This window comes from Sciurus carolinensis, chromosome 3, assembly GCF_902686445.1.
Source record: "Sciurus carolinensis chromosome 3, mSciCar1.2, whole genome shotgun sequence".
Taxonomy (NCBI): domain Eukaryota; kingdom Metazoa; phylum Chordata; class Mammalia; order Rodentia; family Sciuridae; genus Sciurus; species Sciurus carolinensis.
In genome coordinates, this window is record NC_062215.1 from 158265153 (window position 1) to 158277193 (window position 12041).

A 12041-nucleotide genomic window follows, 5' to 3' on the forward strand; every position below is an offset into this window, starting at 1 on the left:
CTTCTTAAAGTGCCTGTATATGGTGACTTTAAGTTACCATGTAGCTGACAAAACTAATTTGTAAAGGAGTATTTCTAAAACTATTTATCTGACATCTATTGAAACAGCATTTTCTGCACTCACATTGGAATGCCCATAGAAATTTGCTAACCTTTCATGACACAGTGACTTAAAAATCCATTACTTGTTTCTAATGAAATGCATTACTGGACTCTTACAATTCTACGAACAAACAGCTATCCAACATTTTCAGGATCATTAAATTAAAAAATGATAAGGAAAGAAAATCTTTAACTAATTTATATTTCTCTTCTAATGGGAATAGAATTAGTCATTACTTTTGCTGTTGAAACATCCTGTAGTCAGTCACTTGTGTCGAAATAGCATGCCTATTGCTGAAGGTATGGGACCTATTGGCTTAAGTCACAAAGTTCACAGTGGTATTTATAGTCCAGTATTAACCCAAGTGGCATAGAACCTTCATGCTTAACCATCGAAACTATTCTTCCTGAATTTGCTTTACTTATGCTGCATTTCCTAGACTTCAACCATGTTTAGTGTGGTAGCTTATTTTTTGTAATGATACATCATTATTAAATTAACTTGTGAATAGATTTAGGCATTTGAAAAGTGAGGAAAAGGAGGCCATAATTTGCATATTCAAGACTTTTACTGAACAACCAATCCTGAGATTCACAGACGTTCTAATGATCAGACATAACTTAAAGTTTGATCTTTTTCATAGGACAACTTACAAGCACACATGAAATTAGTTCCTTTAATATTTTGCCTGTTGTCCTTGTTGAAATGATTATAGAATCCATGATTTGACACTTTGAAACTATATTCACTTTATTTACCCATTTTCTCAATAGCATTAGTGAAATAACTGTCTTGTTAAACTGATCTTTATTTTATTTCAGTTCAAAAATAATTTTTAAATTCACACAGTGCATCTATCAGTACCACTTTGTATGATATGTATTATCTATTTTCTAATAAAAGTTGAAGTAAAGAACAAGTCAATAGATGTTTATTCTTAAACAGAAATTATGATAACAACCACAAGCAGTTTTAGAATTTTTTTAATGATACTTTCTTACCAAATAAACCTGTAAAATTGCATGGTATTGTGTTTCACAGTATTTAAATCTGACAAAAAATTTATTCATGATTCCACTGATGTGAGTTATAGTTTGTGGGTTGTAGAAAAAAAAAAAAAATTTAAGACATGTCCCATACCAGAACCCTTTGGGTTCCTGAATAGAGAAGGAAATATCTTTGGTAACTTGTGTGGATCACAGATTGATAGCCACTTATTTTTTTTAATTCTAGATTATTATGTCCCAAAGTATAACAACAATGGAATTAAAGTAATATTTACAGAGTCTAATATATTTGTCTTGCTTGACAATCAAATACTATATTATTAGTGAAAACTTACTACATAGAATTAGGCTTAACAGAAATGGAAACTTAACCAAACTTATAAACATATGTCATCAGTTTCAAGAAAGCCCACTGGGCCCTCCTCCTGTTACACCCAGAGTGCTATTATACCACTCTTTGCTCTGCACATAGGGTGTCCTACGCCTACTCTCACAGAAGGGGCTGCTCTACACACACCGACCCAATTCTCAGCTCTCCATCACAGGCAGTATTCCAAATATAAACACCCAGGAGCATCCAGAACTGTAAAGTGATTCCTAAACACAAGGCGCATTTAAGAAGGAGAACTTCAAAAAAAGTAAGTGGCTCTTGCATTCTCAATTGGAAATCCTCCTCATCCTGGCTGGGATTTCTGAGTACATCAACACAGAGAAAGCAGTTGTTCTCATGTCTTAAAATAGCACAGATTGAACATTTAACCTTTCTGCTGCCCAGTGAGAGTCTAATTACTATTTTATGTTGAACTACACAGGCACACACATGCACACTTACCAGTTTGCATTTTTCATAATGTAATAGAACACAGATGAAAGTAAAACCAATTCCTTGCTCTTTAAAAGTAGAAACCTAGAGAAAAAGGTGTTTGCAGGTATTTAAATGAATAATATCAGACTAGTCAAACTCAATCTTTCCATTAAAAAGTTGGTCCTTCGATGTTACTCTATTTTAAGGAATTACCCTCTGGTAAAGTGTTTGGTGACTTCTTATTCATGATGAGGGATAATTATATTTTCTAATTCTAGTGTTATATTTAGCCTCTTACTAAAGCTCTGAAGAGGACATGAACTCCTAGGACACTTAGAATAACTGTGTCTCCCTAAGATTTGTCACATGCTCACTGTTTATGAGTAACCCAGTATATTTATTAGATACTGGCAATGTCTCCTTGTGGAACTATGAACACCTATTTACTGAGGGTTAATCAGCAGAATGTTCTACATAGACTGGAGTTTTCTATTTTCCTGAGTGATATTTACAGGTCTGTTATCTCTTCCATTTCAAAGTTATATATTAGGAAATCAAAATATTTCCAAGCCAACATCTTAAACCCAAATTATAATGGTTTAATGGGGCATGTGTACATGTCTTTATGCTTAGGGTAGTCATATTTACTTTTTCTACTGTGGCTAGGGCAAGGAAAATGGTTATTAAAAATAAATCATCTCAGCTTGATTTTATAATATAATATATATAATAAAATAAATTTGTCTTTAAATAAATGTGCTTTCATTTCTTATTTTTCTTTCATTTGGACTAGCCATTGGATGGGGATGATAAATGATAATACAACTATTCTAACAGAGGAGGGATGGTGTTTTCCATGCCAGAAGCCCAGAGCATGTGCCTTACTTCTGCTTTTTACTAGTCATGTAGTCTTGGGTATGTCATTTAGCTTTACTGAAACTCATTTTATCACCTATAATGGGTTTTGCTCTCTTTTTAAATGGAGAACTGCATTCAAGGAATGGGCACTTCTCTGTGATACAGAAACGATCCTCTGGTAAGTGGATGCCTCAGACCCCTTCTGGAAGCATGACAGGTGCATGGTGTTGCACTGCGTGCAGGCGCTGATCCTGGCAGGAACAGTCAGTGACCTGCTGTCGGAGCCCGCAGAGGTAACCTGAAGGAGTGCTCCAAATGTCCTTCTGTAAGCATTATCCACCTGGGGAAATTTCTCATCCAATGACTACCAAAGGATAACTCTGCCATAATTGTGCTTTTCTCCATGGCCACCTCACCACTTGCACATGTCTATCCCATTGCAAGGTACCATCTGTGCTGTTTTCCAACATCATCATCTCAGAGGCTGAGGCATCGCCTGTAACTGGAGTATTTATTACTATGTTCACATCTGGCATTTTTGGAATCGTCAAAGAAAAATGACAGCCTAATAACTTTTTTCTACATTTTATCATCCTTGATATTAAAACTTCAGTAGATGCTGGCACTCGAAGACTAAAGGATTCTGTATCCACAAGCATCCTTTAGAACAGCAGAGAAAATGGGAACTTTTGCATTTATATCAACAGTACAGAGTACTCAATTTATTATGATTTCTCTTCTTTGTAGAAATTCAACCATTTGGGCAAGGTCATATAGGTAGAGATTATTGTTTGGCTTTGTTAGAAATTATGCACCATTTTATGTTCAATTTTAAGCCATTTTTCTTATATTTTTGGATTCAAGATGTATATATTAGAAAGTTTCACAACCTTCCTACTTCATATACATATCAAATCCCTCATTCCTAGTTGAATGTCTATACTTCTTTCTATAATTTATATAAATATCTGATCTCTTCATTGGACTACACATGCTTCCTTGAAGGCAGGGATTATAACTAGTTCATCTTTGTGTTAAAACAATAGTTTTGTTCAAAGAAGCAGTGAATAAAATATTTATTAAGTTTCCAATTTAGCAAATTGAAAATTCCTCTAATGGAAAAGCATGATGGTATTTTAAGAGGAGTTTTTGTTTACTGACATGAGACATTTAAATAAATTAAACAATAACAACTATTTCTGCTAGATGTGATATATAATGATGGACTATATTTCATCTTAGGTCATGTTCATCTTAGATAATGTTGTAGAGAGTATTGATCGCCAGCAAAAAAAACAAAATAAACTAAAATGATAAGAAAATAATTTAAATATATTAGTTCAAACTAAGTATATTTTCTAGATATACATGAGAAAAAATAGCTATCGAAAATAAATTATCTTTCTAGAAAGTATTTTGATTTCTTCCTTCTTTCTTTCCTTTTGCAAAGTTATTTTGCATAACCCATGTGAACCAAGTACAGAAATGTAGATTTACTGGTTAATAAATAAAGCCTAAAAAGGGAGTAATTTTCCTTTAGTATTATCAGAGTATTTTGTACTATAAACATCATGTAATACAGTTATGTATTTTAATCTGTAATAATAAAGCAGCTACAAGTAAGAGGAAAGGAGAGAAGCAATCAACAGATACATGAAAAAATGTTTAACATCTCTAGTAATAAGAGAAATGCAAATCAAAACTATCCTAAAATTTCATCTCACCTCAATTAGAATGACTGCTATCAAGAATACAACAATAGGTGTTGGCGAGGATATGGGGGGAAAGGCACACTCATACACTGCTGGTGGGATTGCAAATTGATACAGCCCACTCTGGAAAGCAGTATGGAAATTCCCTAGAAAACTTGGAATGGAACCACCATTTGACCCAGCTATCCCACTTCTTGGCTTATACTCAAAGGACTTAAAATCAGCATACTACAGTGATGCAGCCACATCAATGTTTATAGCAGCTCAATTCACAATAGCTAAATTTTGGAACCAACCTAGATGCCCTTCAGTATGAATGGTTAAAGAAACTGTGATATATATACACAATGGAACATTGTTTAGCCATAAAGAAGAATAAAATTATGGCAATTGCAGGTAAATGGAGTTGGAGAATACCATGCTAAGTGAAAAAAGCCAATCCCAAAAAATCAAAGGCCAAATAATTTGTCTGATAAGTGAATGATGATACATAAGAGGGTAAGGGGCTATGGGAAGAATGGAGGAAGGATGGATTATGTAGAGAGTATGAGGGGTGGGGAGGGTGTGGGTGAATGGAAAGATAATAGAAAGAGGTAAACATCATTACCCTATGTATGACTCTGTGTACAACCAGAGAAACAATAGCATGCCCCATTTGTGTAAAATGAATCAAAATTTTAAAAAAAGAGAGAAGCAACTTTCTTTGAAAACTACTTAGAGGATACCATTTGATTATTAAAATATATCTTAACTCCTGTTTTTGAGGAAAACTAAAAGCATTCACTTTTGAAAGTTATTCCTATAATCTGAATCCACCATCACATTTCTCTGGATTATATTAAAAATTAATTCTGTTGAACTTTCTCCCTGAATATCTCTGCAAAAATGTGGTTGGTTTTCTAAGTGCCCTTAATGTCCTTGAATTAACAATTTAAATCTCTATTTCATATTAGATAATATGAGTACCCATACTGAAATGGATACTCAAGAAATATGCAGGTTATTGACTATATTTCAAAAGAAAAATTTAACACAGAGCCATAATTTTTAATCTCTTTGTGAACACTAACTTAATTCATCTCCTAAATAACATATTGAAAAAGAGACTTGTGTTAAATGTCTATTTTTGCCCAATTGCATTGATTTCACAAAAATGAAAATATCACATTTAATTATTCTTGGTTGTATGCAGGACTAGGTTTAACAATAAAATAAAAGAAATGCTATTGCTCCTGTATCTCTGGAACATGTTCCTACTATTTTATTTCATTATATCATACAGATTTCAAATAGCTAAATCTGAAAACTAGTTGGAAGAACAAAATGACAGCACATCAAATTATTAGCTAAATATAGTGCTATAGGAAAAATGTTCTGAAAAGAAGATTGGCTGCTTAAAGATAAAGGAATATTAGGGTCAGCCATTAATGTCAAAGGCAAACAAATGCAGTTCCAAGTAACCAACATAATATGCACTAATAGAGGGGTTTAGCCGAATCCCAGCTGAGGCAGGTGCATGTTTAGCAGCTGCGAAGGCAACACACAAACACACACATTCTCACATGGAAATGCATACAGAGCACAGTATAAACCAGCTCTCTGAAATGTACAGAAGACTGAAATAGAGAAACCTCAAAAAGTAATGAGCTCATATAAATGCTTAAACACTAGCTCTCCATGTTCTTATGATTGTTTAATTCATAACTATCCAAAATTTTAAAGCATATATTGACACCGATTTAGGCTGAAACTTGTAGAAAATTGTTTCTCCAAAATACTTAGTACTTATTTGACCTTGAACAATTTATATACTTTGTGTGCCTCAGTTTTCTCATTTTATAAAATATAATTGCAGCACTTATCACAGAGGCTTTTTACTAGGATTATGGATAAACACATTATATGCACTATGAAAGCACAGTGCCTGGCTCACCGTACTAAATTAATGGTGACTACAATATTATTATTATTACTACTACTGTTACATAGATGGCTAATAGTTTAATTGAAAAGTAAAAAGCACAACTATGATTTATTTAATCAGAAAACTTACTTGAATTCAGTTTTCAATTATTTTTATGGTTCATTCATTTTCCTAGAAATTTAAATAACATTAAACAGGGTAATTATTAATTTTACTATAGGATCACTAGAAAAACAGTCATTTCAAACCTACTTTTTCTATCACAGTAAAGGACCTGGTTGTCAATCCCAAACTTGGCTTAAAAGAACACATACCCACTTTCTTAGAGTTACGGAGGACACAATTCTGAAATGGGTCTTTGGGCTAAAACCAAGATGTCAACAGGGTTTATTCTGGAGGGGAAGATGTTCACTTGCTTCTTTCAGCTTCTAAAGGTCATCTGCATTTCTTGGCTTTCAGTTTCTTCTTTCACCTTCAAATCCACCACAATGGTCCAGATCCTTCTCATGCTGCCTGTCTCTGTTCTCATCTTTTAACTCCCCTGATACTTTGAAGGACTCTATGATTAACATGGGCCCACCAGATAATCTAGGATAATCTTCCTATGTTGAGGTCAGCTGATTAGCAAACAAGTCCATCTACAACATTAAACCCCTTTGCCATATCACCATCCACAGGTTCCAGGGATTATGTATGGCTATCCTGAGGGGCGTTATTCTAACAACCACCTATCTCTCACTAGTTAATGAGGAACGACTGCTTTGTTCAATACCTTTTAATATTGGAAAGAGTTTTTAATATGCATATACATACTTAATATACTTTATGAAGAGTAATGAATCAGAGAAAGGCAAGTGAAAATGACTGATATGTATGTTATTTTATATACAATGTTCAATATCAGAAAACATCTCTTTGAAAGATGATATCTGAAAAGCAATTTGAAGGAAGAGAAAAAGGGATAACCAAGATTGGGGGAACAATTTTGAGCAAAGGAAGCTCAAAGACCTCTAAGAGGAATGGCATTTGCTATATTTGAGAAACACTTGAGGGGACAAGAGCGTGCATGAAATGGAGAGAGAGAGACAGTAGGGAAAGGATTGAAGAATGAGGAAAGAAGAACACTTAGGGTCTGTGGATTACTGAATGCAGGGAAATATTGGGGTAGAAGAGTATCATGATTGGAAAAGCAGCACTTTGGTTACTGTGTGAAGAAGAGACTGCTGCTGGACAAGGTTGGAAGTTAGGAAGTAGGAAGACCAGTTTGGGGTAACTGTAATAATCCCTGTGAAAAATAGTAGTGACCTGTACAGTGGTGGAAGCAAAGGAGGTAAAGGGACATGTAGGATTCTGAGTCTATTTTAAATGAAAGGATGGCAAAATTTACTAATGGTAACAATTTGAAGTCAGGGAGGAAATAGGGGAAAAAACCTCAATGACACTAAGACTTTTATCATAAGTAATTGAGAAAACATGGCTCACATTTACAGAAATGGAACAAACTATAGGAAAAGCATCTTTGGAAGGAAAATATCAAAAGCTTCATTTTTGGACCTATAAGCTTATAGATATTGTGGGAAATCTGTTATCAGACAGTACTAGTTATCTATCAGTATTCATTCTCTCTTGTTCTAATAAAAGATCCCCTGAATTTAAACTGGGCGCATTCCTTGGCCTCTCTTGAAGCTTGGCTTGGCTCTGTGACTTAGTTATGCTCTACAAGTACAAAGAAAGAGATGTGCGCTAATTCAGACTGATCTTAAAATAATTATGTGTGAGTTCTTTTGACCTTCACTCTGTGCTTGCCACTAAATGCCTAAGATCACAGAACTGTCCAACCAATTCACACATGTAGACTATTCACACATGTAGACTATTGACTGGGTTCTGTTAGGTATTTGAATTTGGGAGTTTAAGCTAAAATGTTTATTCTTGGAAGAATCAGACCTTTACGCAAAAGATACACAGTATGTTTTATCTTGCAGATATCTTTGTAATTTGTACACGTCAGTCACTGCAAATTCACAGGGAGACCCTATAGACTAAATCCATGCATCTTCATTTCTCTCTAAAAATGATACATTGCTTAAATCAATATATTTTCAGGTCTTTTAAAATAGCAGTTTAGTTTGGGCCTTCACCAAATATAACATCAAGACAAAGATAATGACTAGGCAGCTGACTACTATATGAGTCTGTATACAGAGAGGAGTTTAAGCTAGAGAAATGCAACTGGGAATCTTCAGAATCTGGCTGATACTTGGGGATAAAAACTAGATCAGCTAGTGATGTTCATGCATTTTCTTCAGTCACAAATTAATTTTCCCCATGTTCCTGAGTCCACTCCACAGTGATGAAATAGGCATTGAATACATAGCGCAGCTTTTGTCTTGATTTTTTTTTTCCCTTTGTCACAAGCCCATAATACCAGCCAGAATGCTAAAGGCTATATATACCTATCAATCCCAGAATAGGACAGAGATTTATTTATTTATTGCCTTAGAAGAATATCAAGTTCTTGTTTTACTACTTTTTATTCTACTGTACAGAATCCAAACTCTCTTTCCACCTGGACATTTAGGATTATAGTTTTGCTGCTATATACAATGGAACTCATATCAAAAGTGACACATGGAAAAACCAACAAGTTTGTTGGTCAAAAAACACTTATTTATTAAATTAAAATTTAGCAGCTTAAATAAAGTTTTCTTTCTAGAACTTACAGAACACAAGTCTTCATCATTCCAGTTCATGCATGTATACAATTGACTTGGCTCTGATAGGTCTTTGAGTTGGGAGTTCAGGTTAAAAAACATTTCTTCTTGGAAGAATTGAACCCTTATGCAAAAAGTTACTAGGTATATTTTATCTTGCAGATATTTGTTTAATACTTTTACATATCAGCCACTAAAACTTCATAGGGAAATTTATATTCTAAATCCATGCATCTTCATTTCTCTCTAACAGTAGTTTACAGAAGCACCGGAAACAATATATTTAGGTATCTTCTTCAAACATATAGTGTATTACTTTAAACAGTACAAGGGAAAGAAGGAATGAGGGTTTCACAAGACTGGACACTAGTGCACACATTATGCAAGTCTCCACAGACCATGGAGGTTAAGGAGAGCTTGGTTGCCAATGACAGCAGGCATAAACATTTCAGGAGATTAAGTAGTGATCCTTTGTTTTGGCATTTACATTATACAATCGGTTAATTTTCCTGATATTAATTTAACTTTCTAAAATCTTGGGACTACAAATAGGGCAAGGTATCAGTTCTTTTTCCTCCTCTAGCAAAGGATCTTAGAATGAAGAACTATTAAATAGATTTTCTCATTATTATACTTGGGATTTCAAATCTATAGAGGAATTTTGGCTCACAAAATCTTCCTTAATAAAGACCTTCAATAATCCACAGTGGGAGAAAAAAAATCTATATAATTAAATAAAATCACAGATGTAGCTTATTACATATCGGTGTGTATATACCAAATGTATATGAATAAATTTTATTGAGTCATGAATCTGAACACCAACAGAATCAGGTTGTTCCCAGATTCACCCAGCATTTTATGAAACCTATTATTCTTATCTGACATTACTGCAGTATAACAGACCACAGTGACATTTGATTACATTCCGTTTTATTATTGCTTTGTACCAAATTGTTCTCGCCAATAAGTGATAAAAATGCAGAGCCAATTGCTATACCAACACAAAGACATCTATTTCTATTTTTGTGTATGAACAGTGTCCAGGAGCACATGAATAGTATAGACTCTGTCTCTTATTTAGACCATGAAATAATAGCATCAGAAATTGAAAATTAATATATGGGGCAAATTAGATATGAGTACATTTCTAAGCTAATACAAATGAATATTTTTAACTATTTCCCATTCTCTAACTTAAAGACTACCAAAATGGAAAATATTAAAATATAAGGTGATAGCTCACATAATCTACTAGACTACTGCAAACAATTTGGTTATTTCCCTGAATACTGATGTTCATATATGCTTATTTTGTGAGATTATCCAATACATTTGCAGTGTGGAATATTCTGTGCAATACCTATCCACAAGTTAGTTGGAAAGCATATTTCCACCATGTTTTTCGACAGATATTTCCTAGCAATGAGGAAATGCAATAGTCTTAGTGGTTGGAATTATAGTTTAATTCTTTTAACATTTCTGTTTTTCCATTATCATTAGGTTTTGATTATATACACACATGTATATATACACACACACATTTATGCATTTATGTTTGTGTGTGGTGTTCCCATTATTTTTCCATTAAAGTATTAGATATGAGAAGAAGATAACTCAGATAAACTAAAATGAAAATCTAAATTTAACTCCTAATTAAAGTGCTTTTCAAAACCTGGACAACCCTTCTACTTAAATTCACTTTAATTAATTCAAATGGTCATTTCTCCAAGAGATAGCTGATACACCGATTCTACTTTTCCATGAAATTATGACACTTTGACTCTTTTCACCATATTTCAAAGTATATGACTGTTAGTTCCATAATTGTTAAAACCATTTCCCATTGCCCAGATATCAACAGCACTGAGCCCATCTAACTCAAAATGAGTTAGAAATTATTTCATAAGAGAACAACAGGTCTATACTGTCACGTATTTTATCCTACTCAAAACAAACTCTTTTACTCAAAGTAATGTGACTATCTTATTTTATTCATACTTGGCAAAACAAAACATTGTCAACCAAATTGAATGATTTCTGGGTAATAACTATCATCCCTGTTTGTGAACATCATAGCCTGCAGCATCAAAGTTTATGAGAACAAAATACATTTTTGTCATAGATTACCAAATATCTGTTTTCACTGGAAAATGGCTCCATGATTTATATAGGTTAAGAAATATCTGCAGTTTGCTATCTGTGTTTTGCACACATTCTGCAATGTATCATAAGCTGAAAGGGAATGCTCATATGAAGAATCCACAGAGGTTCTTTTAAATTGGTTTAATTTCTCTGATGAAACAATGTGCATCTTTATTTGGCTACTATTCATACCTTAAAATATCAATATTTTGTTATATATTCCTAAATGTTGATATTTCTTGAAATGACTTACAGACACCAATGTAAAAAGAAAATAAAATAATATAGAGGATAAAATGTAATCACATGTAAAACTCAAAACAAAATGAGAAAGTAACTAGGAAAACATTTTACAATTGAATCTCGTCCTTTGACCCTAATTCTGAGTTTTGTATCTAAAAATTTGAGATGCAATCAGATTTCACGAAGTTGTTGTGAGGAATTCAATAGAATATCTAAGTAAAATATTAAACTCAGGATGTGGAATTTGGGGAGCAATTTAATACCTGCTTTTAAAAATACTGAAATCAATAAAGTATTGCATGTTACAACAAAATTGACACCAAATTGGGACCCATTCATTACTATTCCAACTAGCTATCTGGTATCAAGTCTTTCACATACAGGCCTTTTTTTTATATGCAAAATAAGGGAATTGAGTTTGATGATCTCTAATATCAGTGCACTGTTAGAAAACAGGGAAAAAAAAAGATTTTGCTAGGTATTAGATTAAGCATGTAAAATTAGAAAAATTTTAGTGAGAAAAGAGTAGCC

At 33.4% G+C, this 12041-nt stretch overlaps 1 protein-coding gene across 5 annotated transcripts in view; it reads right to left on the reverse strand.

The window, feature by feature from the left end:
• The window catches only part of Erbb4 (erb-b2 receptor tyrosine kinase 4), a 1062955-nt gene that overhangs the window by 430924 nt on the left and 619990 nt on the right, over nt 1-12041 (reverse strand). The gene's annotated exons all lie outside the window — the stretch shown is intronic.